At 37.2% G+C, this 21,882-nt stretch overlaps 1 long non-coding RNA gene and 4 other non-coding genes across 5 annotated transcripts; 2 read left to right on the top strand and 3 right to left on the bottom strand.

Moving 5' to 3' along the window:
- Nucleotides 1–6,883: 6,883 nt before the first annotated feature.
- On the top strand, nt 6,884–6,955 carry TRNAD-GUC (transfer RNA aspartic acid (anticodon GUC)). Its single transcript has one exon. It is a non-coding gene; the product is annotated as a tRNA-Asp (tRNA).
- Nucleotides 6,956–8,262: 1,307 nt separating this feature from the next.
- LOC143227204 (uncharacterized) lies at nt 8,263–10,436 on the top strand. The gene is made up of 4 exons (XR_013014933.1): nt 8,263–8,868; nt 9,449–9,577; nt 9,713–9,856; nt 10,019–10,436. It is a non-coding gene; the product is annotated as an uncharacterized LOC143227204 (long non-coding RNA).
- A 5,614-nt stretch (nt 10,437–16,050) lies between these two features.
- Nucleotides 16,051–16,122, bottom strand: TRNAD-GUC (transfer RNA aspartic acid (anticodon GUC)). Its single transcript has one exon. It is a non-coding gene; the product is annotated as a tRNA-Asp (tRNA).
- A 3,268-nt stretch (nt 16,123–19,390) lies between these two features.
- TRNAD-GUC (transfer RNA aspartic acid (anticodon GUC)) lies at nt 19,391–19,462 on the bottom strand. The gene has a single exon. It is a non-coding gene; the product is annotated as a tRNA-Asp (tRNA).
- Nucleotides 19,463–21,610: 2,148 nt separating this feature from the next.
- TRNAD-GUC (transfer RNA aspartic acid (anticodon GUC)) lies at nt 21,611–21,682 on the bottom strand. The gene has a single exon. It is a non-coding gene; the product is annotated as a tRNA-Asp (tRNA).
- Between the last annotated feature and the right edge of the window lie 200 nt (nt 21,683–21,882).

The following is a 21,882-nucleotide window of genomic DNA, read 5'->3' as shown; positions in this document are numbered from 1 at the left end:
AGTGCCTCATGATGTTGACACCATTTCTGTTTGTCCACGCGTTGATTCGGAGGTTCCCCTTTCAAAGAAGGCTGCAGCTACCCATCGGGTGGTGGACGATGTTTCTGCCCGACGATCGACGGTTTCTGGTGGGGCCAGGGAACGGGCAAGTAGTCACCCCCCTGCTGCAAGTCGCAATTTTGATCGTCACTTCCCGCCACTTCCGGTTAGTGGTGTGAGTACCGCCGGCGATGTGGAGGTGCCTCTTCCTCGTCGTTGGAGGTATGCTAGTGTGGTGGCAATGTCTTCTGGTGACACTTCTAAGAAGGGCAGTGGACGAAAACGGGTGTCGGACGTGCCAATACTACGGATATCTCGGGCGAAGGCGGTGTCGCAGCCTTAAATGTGTTTTTTGTGACAGTTTGTTTGTTTCAGTTCGTGTAAGACTGTCATTTATTGTTATTTGAACTTTGTGCATGTTTGTTTAGATCTTTACATTTATTCTTGTTATTTTTGTGTTTGTGACAGTTTCCTTTCAATTCTTGTACCTTTACTTTCTCTTTAGCATGGTACATTTACTAAGGGTGGGAGTTTTGAATTGTAATGGGTTGCGTAATGTTAGTAAGCTGGCTTATTACCTGGATTACTTTGTTACTAATTTTGATGTTGTTTGTTTACAGGAAACGTTTTCACTGATAATTTTTATGATGTCGTTCTGAAATTTTGGCCAGGTGTAGTTTTTTTTTTTTAATAATTCTACTTCTGGCCGACAAGGGGTTGCCATCTTGGTACAGCAGTTTTTGTGTGATAATGTTACATTCGTTTCTTCTGATGGGGTGGGTAGGGTTCTGACAGTCAAATTCAGTTTCGAGTCTTTGTCTTATCTGTTATCATCTGTGTACGCTCCTCGCGATATCTCCGAGCGACGGGAATTTTTCCAAAACTTGGAGTATTGTTTGGATGGTTGCACGGGATTGCTTGTTGTGGGAGATTTTAATTGTGTGGTGGATGTGGCACGCGATCGATTTCCGGTCCGTTTCTACCGAGACGCCAGCCGTTCGGCTTTGTCCAGTTTCTTAATAGGTTTGATTTGCTTGATGCGCATTCACTCATATCGCCGACTACACCTGGTTTCACATGGAAGCGTTTTGTTAATGGTGAGATGATGTCGTCACGTATTGACAGGGTTTTGCTTTCTTCTACCTTGCAGGGGACTGTCCAACGTTTCCGTACGTTGTGGTTTCCTGCTACAGATCACGCTTTATTGGGCTTCGACCTTACTCTGCGACCAATTGTCAGAGGTCCTAATTTCTGGCACTTCAATAACCAGTTATTGAGGGATGCCGAATATGTGAAAGCCATTAAGCTGTTGATCGCCAGAAGTCGTAGTTGGTCAGTTTATGGGACTGATAAAATTAAATGGTATGAACAATTGAAATGCGCGTTCCGTTTACTTACCGAGCGTTATTCGATTCTTCGTGCGCGGGCATCCCGTTCTCGCAAATGTCAGCTTGAGTCGTCCATCAATCGTGAGCTTCGAAAACTGACCCGTTTCTTTGGTAGATCTAAGGTCAAATTGTATGAACTTGAAGATGCATTGGAGACTTTGGATCACGATACCATAGAGGGGGCGAGGATTCGATCTCATATTCGTTGGTTTGAGGAGGGTGAGAGATCTACGTCTTACTTTCTTCGTATGGAAAAGGTCCGTCAAAGTAGAATTGAGTTTAGATCCATGCTCACCGGATAGGGTGTGGAGGTGTCCGGTGTGGAAGATATCGCTGCTGTTTTACATCAGTATTATTCCGCACTGTACTCTAAGGATATCGTTCTGCAGGCAGACATAGATTTAGTTCTCTCATTTGTTGATCGAACTCTTTCCAGTGAACAAGCTAATATTTGTGATGCTCCATTCACGGTTCCGGAAGTTATCGCTGCTTTAGACAGTTTACCGCTGGGCAAATCTCCTGGTTTGGATGGTTTTACCTCCGAATTTTTCAAATATTTTCTCCCTCTTTTGTTGACGACTTTTATCTGTCTTGTCTCAACTGTTTCACTCTCCACAGTTGCTCCGTACAATGTGTTCTGGGGTAATTGTTCCTATCCCGAAAGGGGGGGATCGACGGTTGGCGGCTAACAGCCGGCCTTTGACATTGCTTTGTACTGACTATAAGCTTTTGGCCAAAGTGCTGGCTCGTCGCCTTTCGTCTGTGATCTCCAGTTTAGTTTCAGATGACCAATCCGGGTGTATACCTGGACGGGACGTTGCTGATACTCCATTAACACTCGTTTTGCTATTGCAATCTTTAGCACGTACCGGCCAGGGTGGAATCTTTTTGAAGCTCGATCAGATGCAAGCTTTTGATCGGGTGGCCTATGACTATCTATTTCAACTTCTTCTGCGTATGGGTTTTGGTTCTACTTTTGTTCATTGGGTTCGTCTTTGCTATACTTCTATTTCTAGTTGTGTAAAGTTTAATGGATTTCTCACTAATGATTTTGCTATTACTCGGGGTATTCGTCAAGGATGCCCCATGTCTGCTCTACTTTACGTTCTCAGTGTCGAACCGTTACGAAATATGTTAGTCCATAATGTACATATTACTGGTATTGGTGGTGATGTGCTACTCACCACGCCTTCACTTACTTATCAGCATGCTGATGATACCACCTTAACCTTACGAGACGCCGAATCTTTGCCGCATGTGTTGGATGTCTGCCAAACTTTTGGCAAAGCTACTGGTGGGAAGATCAACTGGACCAAGAGTCAGGGTTTGTGGGTTGGGTGTTTGGCCTCTTCTGCAGACTTCGTCCTTGGTGAGTTGAGAATTTCCCAGGATCCTATTCGGATTTTGGGAATAGTTTTCCACTCTAATTTCGATGTCATGCTGCAAGATACGTGGCAGGGTGTATTGCGCAGGGTATCTCGTGTCTTGGTGTCGTGGCGATTTCGTTCTTTGTCGCTAAAGGGTAAATCTCTTGTGGTGAACTCCTTGGTGGCATCGGTGTTATGGTACCCGTTGAATATACTCCCGTTGCCAATACAGTTTGAGGCTAGATTTCGCAAATGTATACTGGATTTTATTTGGCGGGAGGTATACATAAAGTGGCATACGGTATTCTGATTCGGAGTTATGATTGTGGAGGTATCAACTTGGTTGATGTTAACACTCGTAAACTCGCATTCCGTTTGAAGTTGTTGCAGCGTTGTTTGGATGCTTCTTGTCCTTCCACCTTGCGACAACTTCTTTCTGGATTTTTTCTTGTTATGGTAATCTCTCTTTAAGCTTTCGGATTCTTCAATGCCGTATTTTGCCACGTTTTGTGAAATCGTTACCTTTCTATATTCAGGAAATGTTTCATGCCTGGAAGGTTCTTCTTGGGGATAAAGGGATTGTCCCAGCTCCTCTTTCCCCAAATTTTGATGAACCTTTGTTTTCAATCCGGCTATTGTTGATGTTCGCCACCGAACATTTCATTTTCCTGAATTTATTAACGCAGGTTTGGTTCAGGTCCGTCATTTAATGTACGAGGTGCTCCCTGCTTTTCTTCCGGTGGGGCAGTGATTGAAATGTGTACGGACGCTGACCCGTTGGCCAATGCCCGCACAATTTTTTCACATTTTCATATGCTCAAGGAGGCGTTGCCTGTGGAGTGGTTGCCGATTTTGTCTACCCAGCCGGCTCCTCTTCCGTCGTCCACATGTGTTGTGGATTTATATTTTCTGGACCACTCCGATAATCGAGTTCATTTTCAAGGTTTATCTGTGCGGCAACTGGTGGGATATTTACAGTTTTCACTCGCTACTAATTTCCCTGCTCCATTCTACTGGGGATATTGTTCCTCCTGGAGACTGGAAACGCATTCGTAAAAACGCTTATTCTTCTTTTGTGGGTTTTTTGTTTGTGATGTGGATTATTTACTCTGGTTGCGGGCGATTACCACAAATGTCAAGCTGATACATATGGACAGACATCCCACAGGGTTGTGCACTTTCTGTTCCCAGGCGCCAGAAACCATAGACCATCTGTTTTTCCAATGTTCTTTTGTACAGCCCTTGTGGTCATATGTATATAAATTATTGGCATTTTATTTTGGATGTCCCATATCAAACTGGGTATGGAGGAGATGCCTCTTAGTGGGATCTCATCCTTCGTTACCCAGGAGATGCTGGAACATATTCCGTTTAATTACAAGTTTGGCACGTCAGGTTATATGTTCTGCTCGTTCAGTTTCTTTGGCACGAAATCGCGTCATTCATTTAATTTCCATGTTTAAAGTGCGTGTACGGAGACATATATATCTTCATTATCATAGATCTTTGTTACATAACTCATTAAATGTTTTTTATTCTGTGTATTTTTATGTTGGTAGCTTGGTAACCCAAGGTGCCCAAGGTTATTTCTTGTGTACGTTGTTAAGATAAGTTGTTATTTCATTATATTTTTGTTACCAATGAAAGATCCATTGATTTCTTGTTTGTTAATGTTCATTATAATGTTTGTTGGATTACCTGCTGTTCCAATTACCTCTTTTATTTCTTTTTCCTTAATTTTATTAACTTTGTGGTAATTTTCAGCATGGTAATCTATAGAGCTATTGTTACATGCTAATTCATTAACTTGTGTTTTATTTGTTGTATTTCTGTGTATACCCCCTCGTTGAGGTGGGATAAATAAAGAGAAAAAAAAAATCCCCGCCTGTCACGCGGGAGACCGGGGTTCGATTCCCCGCCGGGGAGTACGTGAATTTTCTTATACCCTTCATTTTAGAAGAAAATCGATTGAAACACATGTTTCTTGAAATTAAGTTCTTCGATGTTCACTGATAACATCGTCTATTCGTGTCAAGAAATGGTTATCGAACACTGCTGTTTTTGTTAAAGTATTTTATGTTATGAGTAAAAGTATTTAGAGTTCACTGTTTTTTTTTTTTAATGAGAAAGAATGTATTTCACTCGTTCAATGTCCCATACGATATTGGTGTCCCTAACGTTCAGCAACACTCTTTATCTGTGAAGTACGTAATAAGATTGATGAGCGTACATGTCATTCGTGCATTCTTTCTTGTCTTCCTCTGTGGAAAGCTTTTGGAGAATTTACGAAAACAAACGTTTCACTACTGTCGCATTGCCTAATAGCAATCGATGGTTTGGGGAATTTATAAAATTAAGTGTTTTTTTTTCTCGTTTAATGTGCTCCTAAATGTTATAAAGTAGTTGTTGAGGTCTATACTATGTAAAAACTACACTGACAAACACCACACCAACATTATTTATAAAATACAATTTGATAACTGCCACGACTTCTGTATTGGAGAAACAAGTAGAAAAATGGAAACCAGATTCAAAGAACATAAAAAGTCACCTTCACACGTTTTCGAACACTGCAAGTCCAATAAACACAACATAACCATAGAAAACACTCAAATACTAAATAGAGAAACAAACATAAACAAACGCAAAATTAAAGAAGCCTTACTTATACAACAACTTAAACCCGAAATAAACCAATATAAAGGAACGCCTTTATACCTATATTAATATAATAAAATAAATAATATTATATATTCAAACATCTAATACCGCCCTCTACATTTCGACACACAGTTACACAACCCCTTTCAAACATGTGGTCAGCTTCCGGTCAGTTACCTCTTTCTTTGTGAACCTGACGATGACCGAAGAAGGTCGAAACGTTGTTCGCTCTTCTATGTAAAATATTTTCCCGACCCAAACGAGCCGTTTTTGCATATAAAGTTGTTACTGATGTTTTTAATAATACCTTTAATATGGCTAATAGGGCCCGGCATGGCCAAGCGTGATAAGGCGTGCGACTCGTAATCTGAGAGTCGCGGGTTCGCATTCCCTTCGCGTCGATCATGCTCGCTTTTTCAGCCGTGAAGGCGTTATAATGTGACGGTCAATCCCACTATTCCTTCGTAAAAGAGTAGCCCAAGATTTCGCGGTGGGTGGTGATGACCAGCTGCCTTCCCTCTTGTCTTACAGTGCTAAATTATGGACGGCTAGCACAGATAGCCCTCGAGTAGTTTTGTGCGAAATTCACATAGAAACAAACGAACATATGGCTAATTTTGTAATCATGTGTATAAGAGTATTCGAAATTTTAATCAGTCATATAAATCGTAAAAAGATTTTAAATGTTTCATTACGTGAAAAAATATAAGATCGATTTAAATAAACAAAAATAATAAATGTTTAACTGTACGTGATGGACGTCTAAGAAGATTTTTTTGACGACCGCCCTTGAAAAGACGTTTTTGCATAGGTATCGATAGAAAAATGTACGCGAGGGTGAAAAGGAAGCGAAAAGGGTCGAATGTGCCTCCGTTGAAGAGAGCTAGAAAAACAAATTCTAATCGATAATCTTTTCTTGAAAACTATAATGATTCCAATGGAAATTTCAAGTGGAAATTGTGGTTTGATTTAGATGTTGGTCATAGAGCGCATGATGCTTATATATATGTAAGTTTGTGTAAGAAGTCTTGGGATTGTGGAAAATACTAGTGATCGAGAGACTTTCGAAGCATATAGAAACTATTGTGGAACGTAAACTCTAGAATCAGTTTATAATTAGGTGAGCTGGTAGAGTGCTAGTCATTAACCGAAGCCTCTCTTTGATTTTATACGATCGACATTCCGAGAAACTTCACAAATGACTTTATCTGTAGGTTATTTGTAAAGGCATTGATGTGTAATTTCGTCGAAGTTTAAAGTGAAACGAAGCACTACTAGGTAGTATAGTAAGGCAATTGAAATGACATGGTCGAGTCGATATAAAGAGGTATTTTTACGTTTATGTGATTTATACTTCTTCTTGTTTCCTCCGAGTAATCTAAATAACCTCATAGTGATTAAGAACAACGCTTGAGAGCTTGTTATCGGTCCTCGGTGGTATAGTGGTGAGTATCCCCGCCTGTCACGCGGTAGACCGGGGTTCGATTCCCCGCCGGGGAGTACGTGAATTTTCTTATACCCATCATTTCAGACGAAAATCGAATGAAACATATGTTTCTTGAATTTAAGACGGAAAGCGCAAATAACCCTCGTGTAACTTTGCGCAAAATTAAAAAACAAACAAATCCATCCTGGAAAGTCAAATTCTTTTAACCAGAATTAATAATAACTGTGACAATGGTACATGATCTATCTTTGTTTCTCAAATGACAGGTGCATGACTGTTAGAGCTCATGAGAAAGTCATGGTTTAAGAAAGCAGTATGGAAATATCCAAGGGTTTTTTATACTTTTTCATTCGATCATATGCTCGTCTTAAATTTTTTACGAAGATAAACTATGGAAGTTTAACATTGAACTTTGGTCAAGTACATATACTCTCTTCTGAGAGAAATCTCAGCAACGTAAGTGGCACTATGTGAGCAAAGACGTTTATCTTTTCCATTGGTCTGTTCTGTGATATTTTGAGATAATTATGTGAATGGCAAACAATAACGTCAGTAGCACACATGCCATGGAAAAGAATGGCATTACATGTATAATGTTGTGTTTTTAAGTCTGTAACTGTTTTTCACATTGAGATATTTTATACATTGAAAGTTCTCAAACTTCCAGTAAAGGTGCAGTGAATAAAATCACAGAGTTATTTTTAAAAAAGGATTGCTTCACTCCATTGCACATTGTGTCCAGTCTCTTTCCCATTAAATGCAGTCAGAAGTAATAAGATTTAGATTTCATACGACAAAACATTTCCTGTCAAATTTTCAATTATTCTGTGGATCCTACCCAAGGGAAATTAGTGAATATGATAACACTACAAACAACAGTTATAGTGAGTGACAGGATAAGCAGCTTATAGAGTTAAAAGAAAATAGCATTATTTCAGTGGCCTTAACCCTGTAGTCTAAAAGTTTAAAATCTCCAGAATGATGAGTATTCTGACCTGTTCCTTTTATTCTGAAATAAATAACAGAAAATTCTCATTTACGGTCTTGGATGACAAAGTGTCAAGAATCATAATAATTGTCAAAACACAACATCCAATGCTCAAAAATCATTGCTATTTATAGCATAATCGAAGGTTGAACACTCTACATCGATTTACCCTTTGATAGGACAGAGGTATATTTAGCAATGTAGGTTTAAATGGCTCAGCTAATCAAGTCACAGTCTGAAATTTTCTATAAAAAAATTCACTTATCCAGGTGTAGCATACATGCTACTCATTGCAGTAGGAATTGTGAATGTACTTATCCCTCTAATGCAGGAACTTGTTACTCCAATCACGTGTGTTTGTTTTGTCCATTCTACCAAGCTTTTGTGAGACGTTTGCACATACAGCGGTTATTAACAACACAACATTCTTTGACAACATCCAGACTGTGTTGCCAAACACGCTTCGTTGCTCGCCGACCATTTTGTTCCTTTCAGTGCTGGTGTTTTATATAAATCTATCGGTGCTATTTTCGGATTAAATACTTTGTGAGACTATTTTTTTCTTGATATTGCTACTTTATGTTTGTTTTATGATAACATGGTATACTGCGTTGCTTATGGTTGTAAAAACGGTTAGGCATCGGGCAAAAGCTTCTTTTCGTTTTCGTGCGAGGAGAAGGAACCGGCAAGGTGGCGACAATGGGTGCGGATGGTCGATAGGAGGAACTGGACACCTTCACACCGTGCAAAGCTTTGTCAAGGTCACTTTGAACGCTCATGTTTTGTGTCGGATCCCACTGTTTTGGATTCCATGGGTTTCAAGCCAGACAGGTTGAGACTGAAAAACCATCGGCAGTAGAGAGGATCGTTCCCACCATCATTACTCGTGTAGAGCTGAGGACTGATCTCAGCCTGCTGCATACAGGTTCCACCCCTCTGAAGCCATCCCTTGCCATCACGAAAAGAACAAACTTAAAGGTATGTGTACAGTATAAAGTGATAAACAATATCTAGTATAATATATAATAATTTAAAAAGTACAAGTGTTTGAAGAATGTAACTAGACATACACATTTCACATTCATGAGCGTGTTTTGCATTTGTGGCACCTAAAAGTCAGTGAAACATTGATTTCCTAGTCTAAACAGTGGACAAATCTATCCCAAATAGGGTATATTCCAAGTTTAAAAGCTATTTTTTTTACATCCCAAATAGGGTATATTCCAAGTTTAAAAGCTGGTAGATCATTCTGTACATGTTTTTTTATCATTTTTAAATATGGAAAAGTTTGAAGAATCCCATTTTTCAAATTTAACATTTCAAGATAAATTGAAATCAGACTATGTGTTGAACATGTTGAAGTAATCAAGTACATGTTATGTATTTAAAACAAAAATTGTAGACTTGTAAAAAATCAAATATAAACTCCATAACATATTTCCATAACTCATCATAATAAAATTAATCTTAATACAGTATTTTGACATTGTCATATTAAGTGTAAATCTCATAAACCTCATAAAGCATGTTGTTTTAATATATAATCTTATATCTTCAGCTTTAAGAGGAAAGTGCTGATGACACAGTGCCTACTTCTGTAGAGGAAGTTGTGATTCAGCCCACCCCTGATGATGACTGCCAAGACTCTAGAGCTGACTCATTTCAGAGTGTGTCTGTTCAGACTATTGTAAGTAGATCATGATTGTTAGATTAAACATTCATAAGTTGCAATAATTGATGTATAATTTTTTTACATTAATTTGAATCTAACCGTGAAAGAATGTTATTATTTCAATACCTAAATATAAACCTATTGTTTTAGCCTATCCCAAGTATTCCAAGAGGGTCACAGACTGGCTGGTATTCTGTTTCCAGAGGTGTACAAGTATTACTATCTGGCTTGAAGACTGTAGCAAAGCAACCCAGACAGAAAATCTTCCTACAATAGATTTTGCTTGTGATACTGGTAAGTTAGTTTGAATATCAATATGACCTTTTTATTCATGATTTAACAATATTCAATAGTCAGATTAGTCTTGTTAATATTATTTTGATTATTTATTATAAACGATTGTTGATAAACAGTACGTTGTTCATATACATGTAATTCTTTCACTGATTTTTGTAGAATCATCACCTGGTGCTAAGAAGTCCTCTGTATTACAAGTGACAGATGCTGATGGTACTGATGATGTTCATATGTGTGATGATGAAGGTGCTGATTCTGACTAGAACTTGTCAAATCTGTGTCAAAAGTAACTGTTCTAGGTTCGTTCAAAGTAGGTTCGAATTGATATGGTGCTACTCGACACTGTTCAGAACACAAACTCAAAACAGACTCCGCCTCTGTTTCTCCGTATGCACTGGCCATGTTTATTTACATTCACTCGCCGGCGTTGGTGGTTTGATTGGCAACTATTACGCCACAGTACTTTTCTAGCGGCAAACGTAAAAACTAAAACGTTCGGATTGCCGCTGGGAAAGGGCTCTTTCTGCACCAAGTTCTATGTTTCATTCATTAGCACATATTTTTTATAAAGAATGTGAACCTGCAAAATTAATCAGTATGGGTAGTTCTTTTGACTGCAAAGTTTCTTTTTTCTGTTAAATTCACCTTTAAAGCTTTTATAACTTGTTTCTTGAACAATATAATGACTTGCCCCTTTAACATAGCAAAATAAAATCTAGATACATAAATAAAGTAATATTTGATTTGACAAATAAATCAAGTATCACATTAATATAGCCAACAGAAACGTTATGCCATAATACCACAAATAAATGTAGTTAACCAAAATGTTTCAAATAAGTATTACCTTTTCAAAAATAATAAAATACTCATTAATGTCTACAAAGCTCGGAAATATTTTAATAATCTAAACCAAACTCATTTCTTAATCAAAATTACTTATAAAAATAAATAAATAGACCATGTTTTATTCATTCTGAATGAACCAATAATCACGATTTTGCTTTACTAAAAAAGTTACAAAATTCACGAGTATTGTGATTGCTATAACTGCAAAATATTCCCTTTCAAACGCCCCCCGTGACAGAGTGGCATGTCTGCGGACTCATACTGCTAGAAACCGGGGTTCGATAGAAATAATTGGTTCATTCTATATCTTGCTACTTGTGCTGAAGCTTACCATCACAAAAAGTTGTTCTTTTCGCAGTGAAAGATTACTCGCTTATAATATTTAAGTTAACAAATAAACCAGACATATTATTCTTCAATATCAAATGTAATTGCAGAATATGTCGCATTTTTCTTTCAAAGAAGTCTGCATTAGTTTATTTGTAATTAAGCACAAATCTATAGAAAGCCAACCACGTGTATCGAAACTCGGTTTGTAACGGTGTAAGTTCGCAGATATAACGCTGCGCCATGGGGAGGCGCAGTCTAAGCTAATTACCATGGTATTCACCAAATTCACACATCTCTCAGACTTGCATAGAAATTATTCATTTGCTTAAAAAGCTATGCACTTGAGTCAGGGACAGATTGGTTCATCTTACGGTGAGACAATGATAGATCTATTGATTTACAACATTAAAAACCAGGATTTCGATTCTACTCAGTAGACACAGCAGACACCTCGATAAAGTTTTGCTGTAAAAAACATACACACAAACTGGTCCATCAGAACACCGAGTACTGAGAAATTTATTTTAATTCTTAATTTGTAGGAAAGACAGTCTTCTCTCCTCTGTTCACCAGGCAAATGGAAAACACAAATCGCACCACCAGCTTTAACAAACCGGAAACAGGATTCATCTGAAGAGATGAGATTTCGTCAGTGTCCTAACTGTATGTCGTAGTGCTGTCCTGCCCAAGTAACACAGTGATGGTGAATTATGATAAGTATCACTTTGCAGATAACTCCCTCTTGCAAAATAACCTTGTTTTACCTATCTTGTTTCACTGTTTCTCTACATATTCTGGAATGAATGTGTTCATGTCATTCCTGTCGAAAGGTGTTGCAAGGTTTTTTCAACCTTAATGTATTAACCTGATCAAAACACGATTATCTCTGCCAGTAACTTTGACGCCATATAATTTGTGACAAGACATGGCTCTATACCAAGTACAGAGAAACTGTTCGAATAAAGAGTTGATCTGTTTTGAAAAAGATTATAGCAAAAGCATATCATTTTATGCAAATCAGGTGTTTATGTGTTTTGACGAACAAATTTTCAAAACATCTTATACTGATCAAAATTAACAACTTGTAGATGTTGTTCTAACCACATGCTACCTTTTTTGTCACTACTGAGTACCCCCTCCAGTGGCACAGCGGTACGTCTGCAGACTTACAGTGCTAGAAACTACTTTCCAATACCCATGGTGGGCAGAGCACAAGTAGTCCATTGTGTAGCTTTGTGCTTAATTAGAAATAAACAAACTACTTAGACATTTACTCAAAAGCTATTTCGGGCATGTAAACAATAACATCAGTATGCAAACATTTTGGTCAAGACTGTATATTGACACCTTTTCCACCAAATACAATAAAAGCAGTTTAAAATCACTAAAGTTTACTTGCACAACACCTTTCATAAAACGTCAAAATGTAACCACTAATATGTTAAACAAACTTTAGTGATTCTTAAATGATGTTTAAATAAACAAGTATTTTAGAAATTCAGAAAAAAATACTCTAATTTTGCTCAACATTTCAAAAAGATTGGCTATAGTACAAGTGACACTATTCTCTTAAGTGCTGAAACTGAGTAAAGAACTAAAGTAGAATGACAGATGCCTATTGAATTGTCTCTATAAATACTGTTTGTTCCTATTGTTTCACTTTAATTTTAGAAGCACTTTCTTCAATCTTAAATTATTTCTAGGTGAAACTGAATTTAAATTCTTTTATTCTCAGATACTAAGTAACAGGTATTTTTCGTTTTATTTCTACTTAGTAAATATCCATTTTACATATTTACTTAATTTTATTAACTGTGTTTTTCTAATATTCATTCATAATTTTTCTTACTGTAAACACTTTTCAATACATTATATTTTCCACATTATATTTGAAACTCTTCTTTCTCGCCATTTCTCTAATTATTTTTCTTACCCCTCTCTTCCGCTAATTATACTCTGCTCTTACTTCTTATACCTAATTTTTCGAAAATAGAAATCACTGTCACATCTGAAACATTTGTGAAGAACCTAAGGCATTACAAGGCACTGGCACACTGGGCTTATGCCCCAAACCTTCAGCTGGTGTCTTAAAAAATGAAAATAGAAAACAATGATAAATATTATTCTGAAATGCCAAGAATTCCCACGCCTATAGACCCGAGCCCCGAATCTTTTAAGCCCTTAGCGACGCCTCTGCATTGAAAACAACCTAAACACTTCCATGTTACCGGAGTTTGATACCAGAGACATTTATAACTGAAGATTATTTCACTAGCTTTCACACTTTAATACCTGATATTTCCCAATTCATCTCTAAAGACGACTGGTCTAAATTTCAAAAATGTTCGATTTTCTTGTGCTTGATTGTCCTTAAAAAGAATGTTCCAGATCATTGCCAATCTTTCACGTAATTTCCCCCTCGTACGATGTCTTCAGTCTGATATCGAGATTACACGCTATTTTCCAGCACCACAATTTAACATTATAACAGAATTCTGCAAAGAATGGAAGGTTGACCTCAGGTCGCAATCTTGATAAATTTTATATATACCGTACAGAGCACCTGGACGTTAACTTTTAAGACAGAACTTAAGCCTACCAAAAAAATATAAATTCATTGAGCTACATGAAAATAATTGACACTTATGTATGTGACAGTATAGAATTAATGTGTATCCAGTTTCTAAGCCATTCTCATGAAAACAGTTCTTAGTATCGTGACGTGGCTGAAAGTTTATGAACTTTCGGATAATTGTTTATTAATTATAGTATATATTTTGGCCAGAGGGTTCTCTTTTGTAATTACAGCCTTTATTTGCAGACGACGACATTGCTCCAAAATCAAAATTATCTTGGGTATGGTTTCATATATCATGCTATCCTAATTGGTCAGCCTTGCAAGATTTTACAAATATTTAAAGTACATTTAAGGCTCCCTTTTTGAAATATTGTGTCCTGTGGTTATATATAATCTACTAATATCACCATATCAATATTCTTCCTCGAAAGAGCTGTGACAAAGTTCCACCAGCGACATTATAATGTTGAATGGTTAGGAATTCGTTGTGAATCAAGCTTATTGATGTTAAAGGAGTCTCTCTCGGAGTTACGGCTAACGTTAAGAGTAGCATCCAATAGCATTAGTAGTAAAGGAATTATTCTTATAAGCTGCAATTAGTCCACATTGGGAAGACATAATAAGCCACTAAAGAACAGTATTTATATTCAGTCTTACTGTGATGCTTACAAGTCCTCTGTTGGGACAGGGATAAGTCTATGGATTTACAACGCTAAAAGTATGGGCTAGATTTTTCCTTGGTGGATACAGTAGATAGCCCGTTGTGGCTTTGCTATAAAGAAACACATACACATAACTCGTAATGTTTACCTAGCCTAATTTAAACACAACTGATGGCACTGGCTTACAAGAAATTTCTTAAGTTTGTTTGTTTGTTTTGAATTTCGCGCATAGCTACTCGAGGGCTAGCTGCGCTAGCCGTCCCTAATTTAGCAGTGTAATACTAGAGGGAAAACAGTTAGTCATCACTACCCACCGCCAACTCTTGGGGTACCCTTTTACCAACGAAGAGTTGGATTGACCGTTACATTATAATGTCCCCACAGCTGAAAGGGCAAGCATGTTTGGTGCGACGGGAATTCGAACCCGTGACCCTCAGATTACGAGTCGAATGCCTTAATCCACCTACCGGGCCACGCGTTTTTTGCATGCGCTTGCAAACATATTTTTATTGTGCAACTTTCAAGTGTTTAAATATATTTTGTTTTTAAACCCTTAATATAGATAAGTGGATAGTTCGAAAACTAAAGATTACAGATGATAATGAACACTCAGAAAACAAAGACAATTTAATTGATTCAGGCATTACTGCCGAAAAGAGAATGGCGCGCGATTGGAAAAATGTGAAACGAGAATTTAATGAAAGCTGGGATATGAAATTTGTAGTGATTGAAGTAAATAATAAGCCATTGTGCCTTTTGTGTAATAAAGTTTTTAGGTATGATAAAGTATATAACCTTAAACAACACTTTAACAATTTTCACAACGAATTTGATGTAAAATTTCCAGTTGATAGCAAAAATCGTATGAATAAACTTAGCCGTTTGAAAACACAACTTCGTGAACAAAAGGGATGTCTAAAAATATTTTTTTTTATCATCGAAAGAACTAGTTACGCTAGTTAGCTATAAAGTTTATTTGTTTTTTGTTTGTTTTTGAATTTCGCGCAAAGCTACTCAAGGGCTGTCTGCGCTAGACGTCCCTAATTTATAAGTGTAAGACTAGAGGGAAAGCAGCTAGACATCACCACCCACCGCCAACTGTTGGGCTATTCTTTTATCAACGAATAGTGGGATTGACCGTCACATTATAACGCACCCACGGCTGAAAGGGCGAGCATGATTGGAGCGATGGGGATGCGAACCCGCGACCCTCAGAATACGAGTCGCACGCCTTATCACGCTTGGCCATGCCGGGCCCTATTAGCCATATTAAAGGTATTATCAAAAACATCAGTAACAACTACTTTATAACATTTAGGAACACATTAAACGAAAAAAAACACTTAATTTTATAAATTCCCCAAACCATCGATTGCTATTTGGCGATGCGACAGTAGTGAAACGTTTGTTTTCGTAAATTCTACAAAAGCTTTCCACAGAGGAAGACAAGAAAGAATGCACGAATGACATGTACGCTCATCAATATTATTACGTACTTCACAGATAAAGAGTGTTGCTGAACGTTAAGGACACAAATATCGTATGGGACATTAAACGAGTGAAATACATTCTTTCTCATTAAAAAAATAACAGTGAACTCTAAATACTTTTACTCATAACATAAAATACTTTAACAAAAACAGCAGTGTTCGATAACCATTTCTTGACACGAATAGACGATGTTATCAGTGAACATCGAAGAACTTAATTTCAAGAAACATATGTTTCAATCGATTTTCTTCTAAAATGAAGGGTATAAGAAATTTCACGTACTCCCCGGCGGGGAATCGAACCCCGGTCTCCCGCGTGACAGGCGAAGATACTCACCACTATACTACCGAGGACCGATAACAACGTGTCAAGCGTTGTTTTTAATCACTAGGTTATTTACATTACTCGGAGGAAATAGGAAGAAGTATAAATCACACAAACGTAAAAATACCTCTTTATATCGACTCGACCATGTCATTTTAATTGCATTACTATATTAACTAGTAATACTTCGTTTCACTTTAAACTTCGACGAAATTACACATCAATGCCTTTACAAATAACGTACAGATAAAGTGATTTGTGAAGTTTCTCGGAATGTCGATCGTATAAAATCAAAGAGAGGCTTCGGTTAATGACTAGCACTCTACCAGCTCACCTAATTATAAACTGATTCTAGTGTTTATGTTCCACAATAGTTTCTATATGCTTCGAAAGTCTCTCGATCACTGGTATTTTCCACCATCCCAAGACTTCTTCTATAAACTTACATATTTTTAGCATCATGCGCCAACATCTAAATAAAACCGCAATTTCCACTTGAAATTTCCATTGGAATCATTATAGTTTTCAAGAAAAGATTATCGATTAGAATTTGTTTTTCTAGCTCTCTTCAACGGAGGCCTTTTCGACTCTTTTCGCTTTCTTTTCGCCCTCGCGTACATTTTTCTATCGATACCTATGCAAAAACGTCTTTTCAAGGGCGGTCGTCAAAGAAATCTTCTTCGACGTCCATCACGTACAGTTGAACATTTATTATATTTGTTTATTTAAATCGATCTTATATTTTTTCACGTAATGAAACATTTACAATCTTTTTTTCTCATTACGATTTATATGACTGATTAAAATTTCGAATACTCTTATACACATGATTACAAAATTAGCCTTATGTTTGTTTGTTTCTATGTGAATTTCGCACAAAACTACTCGAGGGCTATCTGTGCTAGCCGTCCCTAATTTAGCACGGCAAGACAAGAGGGAAGGCAGATAGTCATCACCACCCACCGCGAAATCTTGGGCTACTCTTTTACGAAGAAATAGTGGGATTGACAGTTACATTATAACGCCACCACGGCTGATAGGGCGAGCATGATTGGCGCGAAGGGGATGCGAACCCGCGACCCTCAGATTACGAGTCGCACGCCTTATCACGCTTGGCCATGCCGGGCCCTATTAGCCATATTAAAGGTATTATCAAAAACATCAGTAACAACTACTTCATAACATTTAGGAACATATTAAACGAAAAAAAAAACACTTAATTTTATAAATTCCCCAAACCATCGATTGCTATAAGGCAATGCGACAGTAGTGAAACGTTTGTTTTCGTAAATTCTACAAAAGCTTTCCACAGAGGAAGACAAGAAAGAATGCACGAATGACATGTACGCTCATCAATATTATTACGTACTTCACAGATAAAGAGTGTTGCTGAACGTTAGGGACGCCAATATCGTATGGGACATTGAACGAGTGAAATACATTCTTTCTCATTAAAAAAAAAAACAGTGAACTCTAAATACTTTTACTCATAACATAAAATACTTTAACAAAAACAGCAGTGTCCGATAACCATTTCTTGACACGAATAGACGATGTTATCAGTGAACATCGAAGACGACAGACAAAATTTCAAGAAACATATGTTTCAATCGATTTTCTTCTAAAATGAAGGGTATAAGAAAATTAACGTACTCTCCGGCGGGGAATCGAAACCCGGTCTTCCGAGTGGATACTCACCACTATACTACCGAAGACCGATAACAACCTCTCAAGCGTTGTTGTTAATCACTAGGTTATTTAGATTACTCGGAGGAAACAGGAAGAAGTATAAATCACACAAACGTAAAAATACCTCTTTATATCGACTCGACCATGTCATTTCAATTGCATTACTATATTACCTAGTAGTACTTCGTTTCACTTTAAACTTCGACGAAATTACACATCAATGCCTTTACAAATAACGTACAGATAAAGTGATTTGTGAAGTTTCTCGGAATGTCGATCGTATAAAATCAAAGAGAGGCTTCGGTTAATGGCTAGCACTCTCTCAGCTCACCTAATTATAAACTGATTCTAGTGTTTATGTTCCACAATAGTTTCTATATGCTTCGAAAGTCTCTCGATCACTAGTATTTTCCACCATCCCAAGACTTCTTCTATAAACTTACATATATATAGCATCATGCGCTCTATGACCAACATCAAAATAAAACCACAATTTCCACTTGAAATTTCCATTGGAATCATTATAGTTTTCAAGAAAAGATTATCGATTAGAATTTGTTTTTCTAGCTCTCTTCAAAGGAGGCACTTTCGACACTTTTCGCTTCCTTTTCACCCTCGCGTACATTTTTCTATCGATACCTATGCAAAAACGTCTTTTCAAGGGCGGTCGTCAAAGAAATCTTCTTCGACGTCCATCACGTACAGTTGAACATTTATTATATTTGTTTATTTAAATCGATCTTATATTTTTTCACGTAATGAAACATTTACAATCTTTTTTTCTCATTACGATTTATATGACTGATTAAAATTTCGAATACTCTTATACACATGATTACAAAATTAGCCTTATGTTTGTTTGTTTCTATGTGAATTTCGCACAAAACTACTCGAGGGCTATCTGTGCTAGCCGTCCCTAATTTAACACTTGGGCTACTCTTTTACGAAGAAATAGTGGGATTGACCGTTACATTATAACGCCACCAAGGCTGATAGGGCGAGCATGATTGGCGCGAAGGGGATGCGAACCCGCGACCCTCAGATTACGAGTCGCACGCCTTATCACGCTTGGCCATGCCGGGCCCTATTAGCCATATTAAAGGTATTATCAAAAATATCAGTAACAACTACTTCATAACATTTAGGAACACATTAAACGAAAAAAAAAACACTTAATTTTATAAATTCCCCAAACCATCGATTGCTATAAGGCAATGCGACAGTAGTGAAACGTTTGTTTTCGTAAATTCTACAAAAGCTTTCCACAGAGGAAGACAAGAAAGAATGCACGAATGACATGTACGCTCATCAATATTATTACGTACTTCACAGATAAAGAGTGTTGCTGAACGTTAGGGACGCCAATATCGTATGGGACATTGAACGAGTGAAATACATTCTTTCTCATTAAAAAAAAAAACAGTGAACTCTAAATACTTTTACTCATAACATAAAATACTTTAACAAAAACAGCAGTGTCCGATAACCATTTCTTGACACGAATAGACGATGTTATCAGTGAACATCGAAGACGACAGACAAAATTTCAAGAAACATATGTTTCAATCGATTTTCTCCCAAAATGAAGGATATACGAAATTTCACTTACTCCCCGGCGGGGAATCGAACCCCGGTCTCCCGCGTGACAGGCGGGGATACTCACCACTATACTACCGAGGACCGATAACAACGTCTCAAGCGTTGTTTTTAATCACTAGGAGGTTATTTAGATTACTCGGAGGAAACAGGAAGAAGTATAAATCACATAAACGTAAAAATACCTCTTTATATCGACTCGACCATGTCATTTCAATTGCCTTACTATACTACCTAGTAGTACTTCGTTTCACTTTAAACTTCGACGAAATTACACATCAATGTCTTTACAAATAACCTTCAGATAAAGTGATTTGTGAAGTTTCTCGGAATGTCGATCGTATAAAATCAAAGAGAGGCTTCGGTTAATGACTAGCACTCTACCAGCTCACCTAATTATAAACTGATTCTAGTGTTTACGTTCCACAATACTTTCTATATGCTTCGAAAGTCTCTCGATCACTAGTATTTTCCACCATCCCAAGACTTCTTATATAAACTTACATATATATAAGCATCATGCGCTCTATGACCAACATCTAAATCAAACCACAATTTCCACTTGAAATTTCCATTGGAATCATTATAGTTTTTAACAAAAGATTATCGATTAGAATTTGTTTTTCTAGCTCTTTTCAACGGAGGCACATTCGACCCTTTTCGCTTCCTTTTCACCCTCGCGTACATTTTTCTATCGATACCTATGCAAAAACGTCTTTTCAAGGGCGGTCGTCAAAGAAATCTTCTTCGACGTCCATCACGTACAGTTGAACATTTATTATTTTTGTTTATTTAAATCGATCTTATATTTTTCACGTAATGAAACATTTAAAATCTTTTTACGATTTATATGACTGATTAAAATTTAGAATACTCTTATACACATGATTACAAAATTAGCCATATGTTCGTTTGTTTCTATGTGAATTTCGCACAAAACTACTCGAGGGCTATCTGTGCTAGCCGTCCATAATTTAGCACTGTAAGACAAGAGGGAAGGCAGCTAGTCATCACCACCCACCGCGAAATCTTGGGCTACTCTTTTACGAAGGAATAGTGGGATTGATCGTCACATTATAACGCCTTCACGGCTGAAAAAGCGAGCATGATTGACGCGAAGGGGATGCGAACCCGCGACCCTCAGATTAAGAGTCGCACGCCTTATCACGCTTGGCCTTAACGGGCCCTATTAGACATATTAAAGGTATTATTAAAAACATCAGTAACAACTTTATATGCAAAAACGGCTCGTTTGGGTTGGGAAAATATTTTACATAGAAGAGCGAAAACGTTTCGACCTTCTTCGGTCATCGTCAGGTTCACAAAAAAAGAGGTAACTGACCACATGTTTGAAAGGGGTTGTGTAACTGTGTGTCGAAATGTAGAGGGCGGTATTAGATGTTTGAATATATAATTATATTTTTTTTATTATATTAATATAGGTATAAAGGCGTTCCTTTATATTGGTTTATTTTGGGTTTAAGTTGTATAAGTAAGGCTTCTTTAATTTTGCGTTTGTTTATGTTTGTTTCTCTATTTAGTACTTGAGTGTTTTCTATGGTTATGTTGTGTTTATTGGACTTGCAGAGTTCGAAAACGTGTGAAGATGACTTTTTATGTTCTTTGAATCTGGTTTCCATTTTACTACTTGTTTCTCCAATACAGAAGTCGTGGCAGTTATCACATTGTATTTTAAAAATAATGTTGGTGTGGTGTTTGTCAGTGTAGTTTTTACATAGTATAGACCTCAACAATTACTTTATAACATTTAGGAACACATTAAACGAAAAAAAAAAACACACTTAATTTTATAAATTCCCCAAACCATCGATTGCTATTAGGCAATGCGACAGTAGTGAAACGTTTGTTTTCGTAAATTCTACAAAAGCTTTCCACAGAGGAAGACAAGAAAGAATGCACGAATGACATGTACGCTCATCAATATTATTACGTACTTCACAGATAAAGAGTGTTGCTGAACGTTAGGGACACCAATATCGTATGGGACATTGAACGAGTGAAATACATTCTTTCTCATTAAAAAAAAAAACAGTGAACTCTAAATACTTTTACTCATAACATAAAATACTTTAACAAAAACAAAAGTGTCCGATAACCATTTCTTGACACGAATAGACGATGTTATCAGTGAACATCGAAGAACTTAATTTCAAGAAACATATGTTTCAATCGATTTTCTTCTAAAATGAAGGGTATAAGAAAATTAACGTACTCCCCGGCGGGGAATCGAACCCCGGTCTCCCGCGTGACAGGCGGGGATACTCACCACTATACTACCGAGGAACGATAACAAACTAAACTAAACTAACGTGGCAGGGGTTCAGTTTAGAGAGAGAGAAATCCGAAGAGTTCTCTCTCCAACTGGGGTGTTCAGGAACTTTGTAGTTCCTCTTCGTCCCCTTTCGTGGATTGTTATTAGGATTAAGTGGTGGTTTTTTTTATTATTATTATTTTAATAAATTAATTATCGTTATTATTCTTGA

This window comes from Tachypleus tridentatus, chromosome 9 (assembly GCF_004210375.1).
Source record: "Tachypleus tridentatus isolate NWPU-2018 chromosome 9, ASM421037v1, whole genome shotgun sequence".
In the NCBI taxonomy this organism is placed as follows: Eukaryota; Metazoa; Arthropoda; class Merostomata; order Xiphosura; family Limulidae; genus Tachypleus; species Tachypleus tridentatus.
This window is presented reverse-complemented; position numbering and strand designations above follow the sequence as displayed.